The following is a 12879-nucleotide window of genomic DNA, read 5'->3' as shown; positions in this document are numbered from 1 at the left end:
TAAATTAGATAAATAGTAGTTTGGGGAAATGAAAGCTCAACCTTAAGTGATTATACTTTTTAAAGTTAAATCATTTAAAAAAAAAAACATAATGGAAAACAAGATTAGTGATTTCTCAAAGTGGAAAGCTGCCAAAAATACTAAAGATACATACAGAATTAAAAAGTTAAAAATAGAAGTTTAAAGAGTTGTATTATGAGAAGTGTCAATCATACAGAATAATTATAAGCACAGCCGGGCATGGTGATGCACGCCTGTAATCCCAGTGGCTCGGAAGGCTGAGGCAGGAGGATCCTCAGTATATAGCCAGCCTCATCAACTTAGCAAGGCCCTAAGTAACTCAGCAAGACCCTGTCTCTAAATAAAATATAAAAAAGGGCTGGGGATGTGGCTCAGTGGTTAAGCACCCCTGGATTCAATCCCCAGTATCAAAATAATAACAACAAGGGTAACCACAAAGACTCCCAAGTGGACAAGGCATATAGCAGACAACCATCCCAAAGGAAGTGTGTGGTCTTGTGTCACCTCTACTCCCTCACCTCTCTGAGCTTCCCAACCCATAGTAAGCAAGCTGCATATTCATGTACAAAGGATGAGATATGCAGAATGATGTTCACCTTGGTATTATCTGTAAAAGAAAATGCCAATGACATAAAAGAAAAGGCCAATAACAACAAGAAACAGTTTAGCCTGATGGTAGAGACTAATTGGTCCTGCTTACACCTGAACCTTTGCTTTCTTCCAGCTTCCTACTTACCAGCTATAAAACCTTGGGTAGGTTACTTAGCCCTTCTGTGCCTCAGTTTCCTCACCTGAAAACTAGATGATGATGGCCCCTACTCCTAAGGGTGCTGTAGGAACTAAATGAATTAATGAATGGAAAGGAGTGCTATTATAGGTGACACATGAACTCAATAAGCATTACCTATTACTACTATTATTATTATCCAATAACAGAAAACTTAATTGCTTGGGCTGGGGTTGTGGCTCAGTGGCAGAGAGCTTGCCTAGCATGTGTGAGGCACTGGGTTCAATTCTCGGCATCACATATAAATAAATAAAGATTCATCAACAATTAAAAAAATTTTTTAAAAAGAAGCTTAATTGTTCTGTACTATAAAACATTCTATTTAATACTTAGGATGACTATAGAAATGTAGGGAAATGTTATAAAAACATGCAAATAGAAATGTATGCAAAATGGTATACAGAGTAAAATTAGAACAATGGCTGGAATGTAACATACCAAAAATAAAATTAACTGTGCTTCTCCCCTCCCCCACAATTTAAAAAACTCACCTGCCCTCCCATCTCCCACATTTAGAAGTTTAACAACAACTTCTCCAGGGTGGCAGGTCCTCGTGTTTGCTTACCCAATTACCTGTCCCCCTACACTGCTGGCAAACCCATGTGGTTCTGAGGTGGCTGCCTTAGAGTTTCTCTGGGGAAGGGCAGCACCGTTCCCTGGCCACAGAAGAGAAAGTAGCCAAGCACATGTCCACATGTCCACCTTCCCCGTGCAGGTGACAAAATCCCAGCTCAAGGAAGTTGAACAACTGTCAATAGAAATCATTCTGGAAAAGGTTTCCCTGCACAATAGTAAGGGAGGCTCAGAAAGAAATTTCTTTTCTGACCAGATTTCGTCATGGACCTGTGGCAGTCCTCCTGCAAGCAGAAGAAACCACCGCTACTCTCACAATAAAAAATACTAACACTTGAGTCCATGAAGTCCGAACTGCTCAATTATCCAATCCTGGAACCTACTGATGTCTTGTTACATGAGAAAATACACTGCCTACAGTTGAAGCCATTTTAGCTACAGTTTAATATAATCACAGCTGAAAATATCCTAATATATCATCAGGTCTATGGATGAGCAGAGCACACAAAGACCATCACAGTGGACCCCCTCCCTCTTCTGAGTCCTTTACCCGACCCCTCCAGATGCACCCTACTTTCCAGCCATAATACAGTGACCTGTCACTTAGATTGGAAGTCTTTTCTGGATATTCTCTTGAGCTAGAAAATGCCACCCTAAACCCCACTCAGTGACTATGAACAGTGACCATGCAGACTTCCTTCCCGTACAGAACTGACTAGTGCCTCTTTTTCACTGTCCAAGTTCTCTGTACTCTTCTGCCTGGCAAACCATCTCTATTTAATACACACCTATTACTCACCATCTGACCACAAAGAATGAGGCACTACTTACCATGTACACACACACACACACACACACACACACACACAGCTTCCCCAGAACCCTGAGAGTAAGCTACAGACTACTAGCAGGATACTTTCTTCCCACATACTTCAGTATGTATCGCCTAAGAACACTCTTTCACATAACCAAGTACATTTGTCAAATCTAGAAAGTGTAATACCGAGCATATAATTAATATATTGCCCTTACTCAAATTTTATGGTCCCAATAATGTCTTTTGTCATACTCATTTTCCTGATCCAATTCAGAATCCCAGTTGTCCTGTCTCTAGTATCTCATCCCATCAAGAAAAGCTCTTCAGCCTTTGTCTCCCATTACTGACATTTCTGAAGAGTAGAAACCAGCTGTTAAGTAGACAGTCCCTCAATTTTGGGTGCCTCTTCAGGACCTGTCACTGTGAAGAGACTGAATATAATCCTGGATCAAGCAAACAGTTCCATGAAAAAGCACAGGTGGTACCCAGAGGACCACTCCACTATTGCAGGTCAGTCCACAAGTTTTATGCTGCTACGTTGTCCTGAATTTTGAGATTTATTAAGTCTCCAGATACAAATCATACAAAATAAAGTTCAAAAAAATTTACCCCACCATAACTAACATTTTGTCTGCTGCCTTCCAGGCTTTGTCCACATGCACACACACTTTCTACTCATCACTCTACAAATACATATTTTTTTAATGCAGTGCCCCTTAATCCATGAACATGAAAATGAAATTTCATCCAAACCAGAAAGTGGAGCACCAAAATAGAGATTCTTTCCTTCATATTTGCTTGGAGTGGGGATGAAGAGTGTGTAAACTAGAAACAAACACACTCCAAATATTTCATACTTAAAGTGCGGAACAACCTGCAGAATTTTCTAACAGGCCCTTTCAAGCATCCCCAAGCACTCCTCCAAGGAGAAGGTGCCAAGCCAAAGAACAGCAGACAACGCCACAAGAACAAATTAAGATAAATTTGCAAAGTTAGGGCCCCAGCTAGGTGTAGGACAACAGAAAAACTGAAAACAGAGGAGTTCAGATTCTGACTTAACAATTGGTCATGGGTCCTTGAGCAAACAGATTAATTTCTTCATTGCTTTACCCTCATTTGTAAAGCAAGGATAATATTCCAGGGTTACATGATACACTTTGGACTAAGACATTGTGTGCCATAGATAGTGGTTATTTTATAATATCCTGAAGAACAATTTCTCACCTTTAAAAATCCACCCATCATGGGCTAGGATGTAGGCTCAGTGGTAGTGTTTGTCTAGCATGCCAAGGCTCTGGGCTTAAAAAAAATTCACCCATCATCCTACCACTCTCCGATCTACCAGTTTTCATTTATGGCTTATTCTAGTCCTTACCAAATACATGGTCAATTTTTGTAGCTGGGTACTTTTCTCGGGCTAGTGTTTTAGTTTGGTTTTGACTGGTCTGTCAAATTGTATCCACTTTGATAATATTTTTTCCTCATTCTATTTCAGTCCAAACATAGATATCTAACAAATGGTGGGTTCAGTAAGAGTTGACTAATTCTTACATCCTCATCCACCAGTCCAAACACATACCAAATATACTAGGTGTGGTTTTTTAAAAAGACAAGACAGATTGAAGGGAGATTGGTAGAGTAGATGAAAGGGAAGGGACCAGGACAAAGGAGGAAGGGAAGAAAAGAGGAAACACAGGGAATGATATTGGCCAAATTATATTGCTATATTGTGTGTATGTATGAATATGTAACAAGAAATTCCATCATTATGTGCAACACACACACACAAAAAAAAAAACAGAAGAAAATAAAGACAGGACAGGCTGCATACATTCCCTCAATACCACCCTTCTTCTCACAGCTGTTCCCTATACTTTTGTTCAAAAAAACTAACAAAGGAGAGTGAAGAAAGCACATCAGGATATTACAACATGCACAACTACGCTTTCTACACAACAGTGTCCCAACATGTGGACTGAGCAATAGCAATCTGAGTCATCGGAAGTTCCTAAGGTTCAAGATGAAAGCTACCAATTCCAATCCTGGGTAAATTCCCTTCTCTCTGCCAATCACTAAGGCAAAGCTGAAGATGCACAGATCACGGGTACCCTGCTTTCTGAACTGTTGTCCTTGGCAAGAGATTTCCCGGTCACACATCAAAAATACCAGAAACCACCTGTCACATTTCCATGGTTAGGGACAAGAGTATTCTCTCTTCTGGAGCTTCCTGGCCACTAATCTGGAGCCCACCCCCTCACTAAGCTAATAAGAGAGAAAACACAAACTACAGCTTTCCAATTTCTGGGGAAGCCTGATGAGGAAAAAGGAAAATTTAAGGCTTTAGAACAGAGAAAGTCATAACCAACCAAAACAACAAAGGACATTTCACAGCTAGCTGGGAAACCTAAGCCAGCAGAGATCCTGCTCAGATGATGACCACTTCTGAACACATAAAGATAAATGGTATCCCAAAATGAGCTGTGAGACCATTCTTATTTATCATGATCAGAATTCAAATCTACCTTTTTTTCTTTGTACCTTGAACCTTGGGGCACTTCACCACTGAGCTATATATCTCCAGTCCTTTTTTTATGTTGAGACAGGGTCTCATTAAGTTGCTTAGGACCTCACTAAATTGCTAAGGCTGGCCTCAAATATGTGACCCTTGAACTTGTGATATTTCATCTTAAACAAGGCACAAATAACTAGCAGGTACTTGGAGGAAAAGCTTCTCATTTTACAGAAATATATATCAGGAAGAACAGGTGCAGTCATGCAACCCCTGGTGGTCCCAGCTACTTGGGAGGCTGAGGTTGGGGGAGGGGGGTTGGGGTGTCACTTGAGCACCAAATCAAGCCAGCTCAGGCAACACAGCAAGACTCCATTTCAAAACAAAAACAAAATCACCAGATAAGTAGCTAAGTCAATCTGTCCATCCAAAAACATTTGAAAACTGTTTCAAATATACCAACCAAACAAATTACCCACAAAATACACCTTTCTTCAGAATTTCTGAAATCTCCTCTATCTCAAGATCTTTTTCCTTTGAATTACATTTGGCACCCCAAATTCTCTAAATTACACAACTGGTTTTAATATCAAAACTTGGACAAACTATTTTATCGTATCTTCTATGGCCAGAAGTATGAACTCTTGTACTCAATAAAGATACTGAACAAATTAAAATTGAACAAATTAAAATTACACTATCAATTTCATATGCAAATTCAGGAGGGCTTAAGCTCCACTGAGGGAGGGATGCTGGCTGTCTGGCTCACCACTATCTACTTGCTAAAGTACTTAGTATGGATCAGGTACTCAGTAAGCATCTGTGTGTTAAATCAATGTGTGAATTACCAAGAAAATCACCAGTTATGGTGGAGACATACACTGTCAATTTTAATAAGTCGCTCCCCTAGCTGGTCAAAGATATAAAGTAAGAATCATTTATTACTACATTCTGAAAACAGAAACAAAGAGAAGTAAATTAAATGATGAATTCTCAGGGCTGCGGTTGTAGCTCAATAGTGGAGTGCTTGTCTCGAAATCAGGAGACACTGGATTCGATCCTCAGCACCACGAAAGAAAGGAAGGAAGGAAGGAAGGAAGGAAGGAAGGAAGGAAGGAAGGAAGGAAGGAAGGAATTATGTCAATCTACAACTAAATATTTTTAAAAAACAAAGAATTCTCTTGGAATGTTACACTGTTTTACTCATCTGTCTCTTTACCCCTCTTTATGTTCCAGGGAACCATACTGGTACAATTCACTCTACCTCAGTATCAATGAAGACTGATGCAAAGATTATATGTAGTAAGAAATGGTAGTGTGAGAAACTACAGAAAGCTTTAGATGCTATTTTGTTGTGTGTTCACATTTCTCTACTTCCAAGAGTCTGAAACTCCCTTCCCATGAATATTTGTTTCTCTCCACCCACTCCTTAATTCTCTCTAGCATCCCTATTCCCTGTGAAAAAAGCTTTCTTAAAGAGTTTTTCAGAGTTCTTTAAGGTTTTTCTTTCGGCATTACCTGCACTATAAATGACTACTCAAATCTTTCAAAACTGAGCATTTTATTTAGCCACCCTGGAAAAACTTAAAAGAAGAATTTTAAATTCTTAAGCATCCACTGGACACAACATGAACTAAGACAAAAAATCATTAGCTGATTTAGCCAATCCATGCTGTGTTTCAAAATATCGTGTTGTATAAAAACATGCAATTTTTACCTATCCATTTCAAAATTTTTGATGCCTGCCCTCAAAAAAAAAAATCAATACAAAAATGGATCTAACAGGGGTAAGGGATGCTGAGAAACTCACATCTTAAGACAGAAGGGTATGTGTTTCACAGGGCTACAATTCTTAGACAACCTGGAAACCATTCTAGACCCTGTCAGTACCTTTATCAAGATCTTCTAATTAGAGACAACATGGAAGCACTACCTGGTGCAGTAAGAAGAGACCCAGGAAGGTGTGCATTCAGATCACAACTGTCACTACTGCTGCTACCTTCCTGTCCTGCATATGCTTTCCTCGGTGGAAAAACAGAAAGCAGCACCTGCCCAGCAGGGCAGTGGATGGAAGAACTCCATCCTGCAATATACCCAATGTGTACATTATGTACACATGGTGCTCAGCACAGAATCACTGTCACAAGCTCATCTTCCAAGGCAACTGGGACTGAAGATAACATCTGTCAAGAACCTGGCACCCATGCAGGGCACAAAGCAGGCACTCAAAAACCACTGCATTTCTATGGTACAGCCCTGCTATTATCTGCAGCTTTGATGACCTGTGGCAATTCTGGTAAATTAAACCCCACTTTGCCTTGAAAATTCTTAGGGATTATATAAATATACAATGGAATAAACTCATCAACAATGGAGAATGAAAACACAAGAGAGAATATGAGAGAGAACTCTTTCATTAGCATTTATGCCACTGTAAGTAGTACCATCTAGCCAATTAAACAAGTTCCCAAAAGACATCTAACATTTTTTTTTAAATAATACTATTAGGAAATAATTAAAGCAAATTTCTTCTAAAAATCTTCTGTGATTCAGGCTTCTTTTATGCAGACACACCACCCGCTAATTAGTACAGAATAATGAGGTTTTACTTCATTCTGAACAGTGAGTGATCTGATATGAGCAAAAAGTTGTGCCCCTCCTCAATGGGCCTCACTAATCCACTTGAGGTTGGCTCCACTTGGCTGGACAGTCGCTGACACTCACCGCCCCCCACAGTGGGGAGGCAAGTCCCTGCTCTGGGCCTTTACTCTGGGAAGGTCTGACTGGGACTGAAACTCCACTAGAAGAAATCTTCCTACCCAGAGGGTCATAACTAATTGAGGAAAAAGACAATCCATGGACAGACACCAAGTCACAAACTTAGATTGATAACACACATATCATATTTCACAGCCAAGTGGAATGGGATGAAGATCCATAAAGACTTCAAATAATAGGCAAACTCCGAGTAGAACATGAAGGAAAGAACACTGAGAAAAGAAGAAAAGAAGATTCCAATCAGTCAGGTATGTTAATACAGCAAGCTAAGCAGCCACAAGTTGGTTACTTTGCTATGGTGAGTTCCAAGGAAAAAACTTCCAAAATCTCAGGATCCACACCTGATCAGATAAAGAATGCTCTAAAAGGAATGGACCTCTGGGGAGGATCACTGCAACTATCCACCCACTGTTCAGCAGACAAAGCACAGCAGATGACAGACAATAAGGCCCAAACCCTAGCCTCTAGCATAAACTTAAGTTCTTCGTTGAAGGCTAGACAATAATTCAACTTATTAAACCTGAATGTACAGCTGAACTATGGGACAAATGTCATGTCCCAGAAGTATCCATCCAGGGGTGCTCACATGAAAACCTGCCTAGCAAGTATATTTCAATCTTTTTAAATTACAGGAACTAAAATATAACTCGGGGGAAATACCTGATTTATCAAAAAACACACTTTTATAGTTTTCAAGAATCATTTGACTTGTGAAAAGGTAAAGGTAAACTCTACTTCACATGATCACTTACTATCAAAACTTCAGTATTTTGTTTTTTCATTGTCATATGGGCTTCCTGGCCACTCTGCATCAGGTACCAGGAAACCTCGCTTCACTGAATGCTGACAGTTCATCTTTCATTCAAGAATCCAAAACGGACCCAACTGAAAGTGCTCTGTTGTAATGGACCTAAACCATGCCATCCTGGATATGTACTGAGCCTCCTATCTTCATTCTGCACACCAAGAAGTCAGAGGGGAAGTGCCATTCTCAGACAGCTGCAACAACTTAAGTTTCCCAGGCATGGTGTGTGTATTAAAGGATGGAGAAAAGCCTCACAGGTACTAGGATGGAACCAGAGGGTGGCTGTCATAGTAAATGACCTTGCAGTCCCTACAAATTATCTCAACTGTTTAGGGCAGGAACAGTAGAAAGGGGCTCATTGTTCTCTCTTGACCATGGCTGAGAGGGGCACCAAGACCCCAATGAGGCACTATTACCAGCTGCCTGCCTACTCTGCAATTAGTAAACTGTTGGGGAAAGGATTATTTTGGCAAGAACAGTCCTGGAAAGGAAAGGCTGAGCTAGGATCCAACCCCTCAGAGCAAGCCCCAGACCTCAGATGCCCTGGTCACACATCAGGACAAGCAAGCAGACCTGGTGGATCAGGTCCTTGGGCCAAATGCTTGTGAGCTATAACAGGCAGGCAGCAACATCAAGTCAGGAGAAAGGGGGAAAGTGCATTCCGGGCATGAAAGTAAACTTAGGTGACAGTGTAAGAAAACGTGTGCACTATTTGGAAGCCAAAAAAAAAAAAGAAAAAGAAAAAGAAAGAAAATCAATGCCTTAAGTTCAAAAGCATCCCACTAAAGATAAATCAGAAAAGACTGCATAGCTCAAAATGATGAAAAACCCCCAGGATAAGCACTAATTACTAGACTATGTTAATAAAGAAAACATAAAACCTCCAATGATTCTTATATTGGGCACAGGTGTGCTACTTTTAAGACTCTGCCAACATACAAGAAAACTTTTTGGAGGAAAGTTTGGTAAAATTAAAATTACAAATGTTGCCGGGTGCAGTGGCACAGGCCTGTCACTCCAGCAGCTCAGGAGACTGAAACAGGAGGATCAGAAGTTCAAAGCCAGCCTCATCAACATCAAGGCATAAGCAATTCAGTGAGATCTTGTCTCTAAATAAAATACAAAACAGGGATGGGTATGTGGCTCAGTGGTCAAATGTGGCTCAGTGGCCCCCAAATTCAATCCCCAGTACCAAAAAATTTACAAATGTATATGCCTTTTAACCATGAGACCCATTTCTAGGAATTGTTATATACATGTGTACTTAACTTCCAGGGCTACTTATTACAGCACTGCTTGAGGGAGAACAAGACTGGAAATTACCTAAATATCCATCAGTGAAGCAGATTAAATCAGTGATGGCACCATCTCGTACAACAGAACACTAGGCAACTGTATAAAGACACAAAGTTCTTCCCATGCCAACATCTAAGGCCATGTGCACAGTAAGCTACCTCAGTTTGCAAGGAAAAGGCAGGAAGAGGGAAGAAAGGGAACACAACAGTATGTGCTAGAACACAGATCTACACTGGTAGGGAGCATAAACTAGTCCCTGTGTGACCTGGGAAAACAAGGTAAGAGGGAGGGAGGCTCTCAACATCTGCCCTACAATTTTTGAGCCATGTGAGTTAACTACTAAGTAGTAAGTGAAACTGTTGTTTTTAAAGGCAGCCCCTACTCTGGGGTGCCTGGGCCCAGATTATTAAGTTTCAGCACCTGGTGAGAACATCTGGAATAGTCCCATGTGCTCCCGTTTCCAGTGGGAGTATTTGCAGTTTGAGGTTAAAATTTGAAATGGGTTCAATACTAGTGGACTGGGATTGTAGCTCAGTGGTAGAGCACATGCCTCTCATGCATGAAGCACTGGTTCCATCCTCAGCACCACATAAAAATAAATAAATGTATTGAGTCCATCTACAACTAAAATATTTTTTAAAATATTTCTGGTGTTCACACAAGCTTAGAAGGCTGGCAAAGAAAAAGCACTTTAAAGACGGACTTTGTTTTTTTTCTAAAGGAATATGACAATCTACATGTAACATTTTGTACCCAAAGTAGTAGCAGAATGAGTGTTTCTCACCTTCAGAAATCTGACATCATTTCAAAATACTCCAAGAAACAGTGGTTAGCTGTCAAGACTTGTAGTTTCCAGCACATCAACGAAAAACCTCTTATAAAAAGATTGTTAGGGTCTGGGATTGTGGCTCAGTGGCACAGAGCTTGCCTCACACGTATGAGGCCCTGGGTTCGATTCCTCAGCACCACATAAAGGTATTGTGTCCACCTACAACTAAAAAAATTAAAAATAAAAAAAACTGTTAAAAATGGAGCTTATCCAGGAGGCTGAAGCTAGAGGATTTTAAGCTTGAAAGGCCAGCCTGGGAATCTCAGTGAGACTCTGTTTCAAAAAATTAAAAGGGATGGTGATATAGCTCAAATTCCCAGAACCATTAAAAAAAAAAAAAAATGATCTTGTAACAAAGGAAGTGGGAACTGGATAACTGGACATAACAAAAAAACACAATCACATTTTCATATCTCTGAATGGCACTTCTCAGGTAATCTGTACTTTCTTTAAAAATTCAAGGTTTGCAACAGGAATTTATTAAAACTCTGCTGTCACCATGTCACAGATTCTCCTAATCAAAAATACAAATACTCATACATGTACATATTCAAAAAGGATGTTCTGATTTGGATTAGTTTTTAACTAGATTTTCATTAGGTTTGTGTGTGTTTTAAATGCTGGAGATTGGACACCCACACACACAAGGACCTCATGTATGATAGGCAAGCATTCTACCACTGAACTATATCCCCAGCCCAGATTTTGGGTTTTTCAAAAAAAGCACTTGCAAGAATATAAAATGAAAGAGAAGTCCCAAATCCCCAGTTCCTCAATTCCCTAAAAATACCTAGAGCTTATTATCTGAAAACTTTTTACACTGCATACACATTAGCATACATCTTCTTACCCCTGGAAAAGGTTCTTGTTTTTATTCACCCTTTAACAGGATTTTGGGGTCATCTTCAGTGTTAACAATTTTAAGATTAATTACTAAATTAATGAAAGCTGTGCAGTTAATGTGAATGTTCTTCCAAGGCCCACCAAGCAAGAAACTGTTTTTTCACTCTGCTTGGTGTAGGCTGTTAAGCTACAGATATCTGTATATCAACTAATAAGCCAACCCAGATTTTAAAGAATCTTTTCCAGGAACTGAGAAACCATAAACACACCACTAGTGTGAACTGGCTGCATGATATACATTTTGATAACAGTAACAAAACCCCTAACATCTAAGATGACATGAAATTAGCTTTTTTTAAACCTTCAATTCTTCCTATTTACACAGTACAAACAGTAAAATCATTTTATTTATCTAAGTACAGTACCAAAACACTTTTACCATTAAAGTAAGATTTAGAATAAAGTCCAGTCTTCTGATATTAATACCTTTTTTTAAAATATTTTTTTAGTTATAGTTGGACACAATACCTTTATTTTATTTGTTTATTTTTATGTGGTGCTGAGGATCGAACCCAGCTCCTCGCACGTACTAGGCGAGCGCTCTACCGCTGAGCCACAACCCCAGCCCTGATATTAATACTTCTAATAGTACTAAGGTATCTATCAGTGCAAAATGCACTTGTGTAGAACATCACATATAAGCTCTTTGGGTAAAGAGTATACGGAGGGACCGGGGTTGTGGCTCAGCGGTAGAGCACTCACCTCGCAGTTGCGAGATCCTGGGTTCAATCCTCAGCACCACATAAGAATAAATAAGTGAAATAAAGGTTAAAAAAAAAAAAGAGTATATGGAGACTATATTTTCTTAGTGATGCACAGCACATCTCTTAGAATGAGATCTAAGCAAAGTTGAGGCAGGCTGCTATGGGTAAGTGATTCCAGAGACAAAGGAGGAAGGCTTTTCACCAAGTCTGGCTTTTTGTTTTGTTTTTAATTTTGAACCACATAAATACATTATCTGTTCAAAGATAACTTTTAACATTAAAAAAAATCTATCTGTACCAAAATTCCCTAACATCTTCAATATAACCACTAATTCTGATTCTTGAGCTGCTTTCATGTGGCTCTTTTCCTCCCCAAAATGGGATTAGGGGTAGAGAGGCAGTTGTCAATCTTCTGCAGATCTGAGCTTGGATGGAAAAGTGGACTTTGGGAAAAGCTGATCCATATGTCTAGGAAAACAAAAAAAAATCATGATAGCATCTCCCCAGTCACTTTGGGCAAGGTCAGTATTTCAAAAAACTGTATTGTTCTTTAAGCCCTAAAAGACCTAGACTCCCTGGTTTGACACCCAAGGCTCCTGTTAACCTTACCTCATCTCCAGATGCCCAACCTGCCTCCTAAAATCAGTTCCCATGCTCCCCCTCTGTCAAGTTGCCCACCCACCTGAAACACCCCGCTCCACTGGTCAGACAATGACCTCAGTTTGAATGATAGTCACTGGTGGGGACTGGCAGGCTGCCTGACCACACCACTAAATTCTGAGTTCCATGAGGCAAGAGAAGCTTCTGTCACCACTGTTATCACCACAACCCAAGAGAATGACCTGCATATAATACAC

The 12879-nt window shown here is 39.9% G+C and overlaps 1 protein-coding gene across 3 annotated transcripts in view; it reads right to left on the bottom strand.

The window, feature by feature from the left end:
* Positions 1-12879, bottom strand: part of Crebbp (CREB binding lysine acetyltransferase) — a 133071-nt gene that overhangs the window by 110051 nt on the left and 10141 nt on the right. The window lies entirely within an intron of this gene.

Source organism: Urocitellus parryii, chromosome 9, assembly GCF_045843805.1.
Source record: "Urocitellus parryii isolate mUroPar1 chromosome 9, mUroPar1.hap1, whole genome shotgun sequence".
Lineage (NCBI taxonomy): Eukaryota > Metazoa > Chordata > Mammalia > Rodentia > Sciuridae > Urocitellus > Urocitellus parryii.
This window is presented reverse-complemented; position numbering and strand designations above follow the sequence as displayed.